Below are 5,441 nucleotides of genomic sequence, written 5' to 3'. Positions count from 1 at the left end.
TTAAACAATCCATTAAACTTTTGTGATGTTTGGTCTGAAGATCATCTAAAAACTAACTCTGGACAAAATTTGTAAAAAGAAAAAAACAATTTTCAGTTTATAATAGATTTATATTATTTAAACCAGAGGCTCTCAACCTTTTGAAACTAAAGCCCCCCCAAGCCTCCACCATCATGTGGCGCACCCCCCCCCCCCCATATTGGAGGAGACCAGGTATAATGATTATCTATTCTATATAAAATCTATCTATATATAACCCAATCTATAATCTGTTTTTGATAGATAGATAGATAGATTTTTTTACTTTTTTTTTTACTTTTTTGTTTTTATACTTTTTTTAATTACTTTTCATAACTTTTGATTTTTTTAATAACTTTAATGACTTTTATAAAACGAAATAACGGAGAGGTAAGGAACATGCGCTTAAATGATCAAAACATTTTCTGAACACTATACTTTGAACAAGAGAACTCTAGGTTGTAATAACGTGTATTTACACGTAAAACATGCTGCATTCCATTCATCTTGCATTCTAAAAACAGTTGCATACGAATTATGTGAATTGGGATGCAGGACGCGTCTCGTTAGCCATGACATTGTTAAATCAATCAGTGGGACACCTGCGCTTGCTTCTTTTTACAAAGAAGCGCAATTCGCGGTTCAATGTTGGACAGCGCAAGACTGATGTCATCCTCCACCTGGAGCCGATTTCAGTACTTTGTTTTCAAGGCAGTCAATTTTGAAAACCCGGCCTCGCACACATAAGTTGAGGCAAATGGAAGAAGTCATTTTATGGTGCCGTCAGACAACTGAGGATATTCAGTCATCACACTCAACCAAAACGAAGGCAGAGAGCAAGAGCTATAGAGGTGTCGCAATTTGGTGTCGCTCTTTAATTCAACTAACTGCTCCTCCATGTCAACTGAAAGGTCTTTTCCTGGGCAACTGAAGGGATCTCAGACCCAAGCAAATGAACTGAAATCCTCACTGAAATAACAGCTGAATTGTTGTTTCAGTCCTTCAACATGTTGAGCGACTGTGTTAATCAAAGGAGAGACATTTATCCCTGTCTCTTGCACACAGTCAGCGAAGTTGGGAAACATGTCAACATTTTTATTAATCAGCCAATCACGCCAAAGATCCAGTTTGCCAACGAATGCATTGACTTTGTCTGAAAGAAGCAAGATGTTGGCATCTCTCCCTTGCATCGATGTGTTCAACAAATTCAACCTGTCGAAAATGTCTATAAGGTATGACAACTGCGCTAACTACAGGGTCGTCCAGGTACTGCGCAAGGTCAGACTTCGTATCAACAAGAAACGTCTTCACCTCTGAACGCAATTCGTAGAGGCGATGTAAAACCCGACCTCTGGAGAGCCTGCGAACCTCAGTGTGAAATAGGAGCTGCTCATGTTCAGTTCCCATTTCCTGACAAATCAAGGAAAACAAGCGTGCATTTAATGGCCGTACTTTAATGAAATTGACCATTTGCACTGCCTGCTTTAAAACTGACTCCAGAGACTCAGGCATTTGCTTTGATGCGAGAGATTTGCGATGAATCATACAGTGGGTCCACTTGGCTTAAGGGGCTAAATGCTGGACACGAATGACCAGACTGCTAACCCTCCCAGTCATTGAACGGGCCCCGTTTGTGCATATCCCAACACATTTATCCCATGACATGCCTGCATCCCATATATACCCATCCAGAACTTCAAACAATGCCTCGCCAGTTGTGTGCGCTGGAAGAGACCAACAGAAAACAATGTCATCCTCAATATTACCATTTTTGATATATCTGACATAGGTAAGCAACTGTGCTAGCCCTGCAACATCAGTTGTCTCCTCAAGCTGCAGGGCATAGTACTGGCTTTGCATGATGTTAGCTAGCAATTGCTCCTTAACGTCGCTTGCCATGTCAGATATGCGGTGGCTAATGGTGTCGTTAGAAAGGGGGATGTCACCAATCTGTTGTGTGAAATTCTCTCCAAACATGACTTGACAAATATCTTTGGCAGCAGGAAAGATTAGCGCCTCTGCAATTGTGAGAGGTTTTCTTAATTTAGCAACTCATTGAGAGACGTAGTAGGACGTTTCTAGACACCTGTTAGACACTGATGTGTGTTTGCTGATGTTGCGTTTCTGCTGTGCAAGGCAAGTTAACTTTAATTTGAAAAAATCTAAGGGTTTGTCTTTGAGTGTCAGGTGTTTGGTTTCTTAATGGCGCTTCAACTTGCATGGCTTCATGCTATCATTTGCCAGCAAATCTGCGCATATGACACACTGGGGCAGCGGTTCAGCATCTGTCCCAGCCACTGTAAAGCCAAACTGAATAGAGCTAATGTCATACTTTCATGTTTTACACTTCTTAGGGATTGGTGCTGTCGACGCATCGTCGCCACATCTCCTTTTGGCACGTGATGAACTTATCCATAAACTTCTTACCAATATGGAATCCGTTCGGCTGACGTTCTGAAACGTGTCTGCACTGACAGCTAGATAAAAGGCAGGCTAAGCTCCGCCTCTCCCAATCGAAAAGGAAATTCAGAGGGAGAGGGAACGCGGGTTTTTTTTATATATATATTTTTTTTTTATGCAGAGCGGGTTTTTTTTCATTTATGTACATTCTACTTGAAAAGCAATAAAATACACTGAGTAAACAAATGATGCCCTGTCTCTGTTTTTTTCTTGAAAACAATTTGCATCCCCCTTCCGATCTCTCTGACCTTGCGACCCCCGAGTTGAGAAACACTGATTTAAACCAATTTCAGTTAGGACAACTCTCGGAGTAGTATAACATATATTTTTTATTCTATCTATATATGACATGGTATGTGCTTGGTCTTGGCGGACTAGATCTGCTCTAAGCATGCAGCTGCTGCTACTGCTACTTGACATGAGTAAATATGCTGCTGCTGTTGCACGGAGAAGTGTGCTGCTTCTACTGAACAAACATAAAATCCCCCAAAACCATGTTAAAAGAAAATAAATAGACAAGAAAAGCAAATAAGGTGATCCCTCCCTCCCATCGAGCAGATCTGACTGCCAGACATGTGGGCTGCAGTGAGGTGTATTTCAGTCGCATGTAGATAGCAGTGTATCCCTAGCACGTGTTAAAATGTGTTCCCAGTTGGGTTTGTCTAGTGACCTGAATAACTATGTTTGATTGTTTTTTATTATTATTTTTTTATCTTATCCCCTTTTCTCCCCAATTTGAAATGCCCAATTCCCACTACGTAGTATGTCCTTGTGGTGGCGCGGTTACTCACATCAATCTGGGTGGTGGAGGACAAGACTCTTGCCTCTGCTTCTGAGACAGTCAATCCGCGCATCTTGTCACGTGGCTTGTTGTACATAACTCCGCGGAGACTTACAGCATGTGGAAGCTCATGCTACTCTCCGCGATCCACGCACAACTTACCACACGCCCCATTGAGAGCGAGAACCACTAATCGCGACCATGAGGAGGTTACCCCATGTGACTCTACCCTCCGGGACAATTTGGTTGCTTAGGAGACCTGGCTGGAGTCACTCAGCACACCCTGGATTCAAACTTGCGACTCCAAGGGTGGTAGTCAGCGTCAATACTCGCTGAGCTACCCAGGCCCCACTATGTGTGATTGTTAAGTAATCCAAATTGTATTTTTTTTTGACAGCACATTTGCGCTGCTGCAGTGTCGATCTGTAGATGCTGCAGTTGCGGCACCTGGACAGCACATTTGCGCTGCTTGCAGTGTCGTTAGGTTTAGTTGTGAGAGGTTAAGTTGCTCGGCCTAAAGATGATGCCATTGCAGCAATTGAACAGATTGTGCTCAGCAAGCTGAGTAGATGACAAGCATAATGAATTATGATTGGACACCACTGATTATGAATTAAAAAGTGTAAGCCAAGAGGGAATATTCCACTATTTAATATCTTGTACTTGAACAGTAGGTGCGATCATGCGATATAGCCTCAGACCCTATTGGTATGAATTTGTTGCTGTATTACACGAGCACTATGTCTTTCAAAGTTTATAATGCTTGTCGTGCGTGAGTGACCCTAGATGATACATACCGATTTATGCAAATAAAATGTACGCCTAAATAAACTAAAATGACGGACAGGAATATGCTGACCATGCAAATAAAGTCATCATATCAACAGGATCTTATGACATAACTGGTTGTTTAAAAATGCCAAAGCATGCAAAATACAGCCTTCTGTCCAATTACTGCATGCCTGCTGATTTCGATTTAATGATAGACTGAAACCATTTGTGGAAGGAAGCTTCCATAATAGTCGGTGAGAGGATCCGAACAGTATGTCTCTAGAAGATGCCTAGCAAAAAGGGTTTCTGCAAGGGAATACTCTAGAACTGACAATGAAAAGGTGGAATAGAAGCTGCATCTAACACAGTGGTTCTCAGTCGGGGGTGGGGACCCACTATGGGGCCTCGGCACACTTCCAGGGGGCCTCAAGATCTTTTAAAATTATTTAGATAAGGAAGATTATTATGATTTAAATATTTATGAAATTATATAACTTACTGAAAATGCTAAAAATTAATACTCCCTTCAACATCTTGCTTTTAATGAAGAATATACAGTTCTAGACGTTCTGGAGTACAAATTATAATGATTAATAGTTTTAATCTATTGCTGATAGAAGTTTCTTTCAATAAAACTTGAAAACAGGCTTTGTCATCATTACAGTAGAAATAGAGGAAATATCTTACAATAATAAAAAATACCCTACATGGAAGGCCTTCGAATATTTTCTCTGACAGTGATGGGCCTTGAAGTCAAAGGGTAGAGAACCAATGATAATTTTTTTCAAACATATTAATGGTATTCAGTGGGCATGCATGCATTTATACATCAATTACGTTGCAACAACTGAGATGGCCAGTATGCTTTAAAATATCAAATCAAATCTGCTTATATGACAAGTTTAAAGCTGCTCTTAAGCTGCCATTGTTATACAAAACCAGCGTACAAAACTTACACCGAGGCTAAGTTTGTAGAGTAGGGAGATTTATGCAGATTTCGGAATGGCACACCACCCCCAATACCTCCGCCACATGTGTCAATGGCAGAAATAGCATGAGAAGTACAGTAGTATGCAATTCCAAACCCAGCCCTAGTCTGGTTTCAATCATGGAGCTTTAAAATACTTGGAGAGTGCTATACGTTAGCATCCCCATTAATCTCTATGACTGTGCTCAGCTAGCGCAGGTTCCCAGAAAGCTAGTGAAATGGAGGCTGCCATCTTTGCTCATGTGCGCTCAGTTCCAGGATCAGGTGTCACGTGACTGATCACTTGTCAGTGGGAATAGATAGGGAAAAATATAATCAATTTCACATTTTTAAGAGCTCTTCGAAAACAATCCATCACCAGATGACAATGTGCTATAACGTAATGAAATAATTAAAATTGAAATGGTTCTTGGAAAATGTTTT

The sequence above is a fragment of the Myxocyprinus asiaticus genome, chromosome 17 (genome assembly GCF_019703515.2).
Source record: "Myxocyprinus asiaticus isolate MX2 ecotype Aquarium Trade chromosome 17, UBuf_Myxa_2, whole genome shotgun sequence".
NCBI classification, from domain to species: domain Eukaryota; kingdom Metazoa; phylum Chordata; class Actinopteri; order Cypriniformes; family Catostomidae; genus Myxocyprinus; species Myxocyprinus asiaticus.
This window is presented reverse-complemented; position numbering follows the sequence as displayed.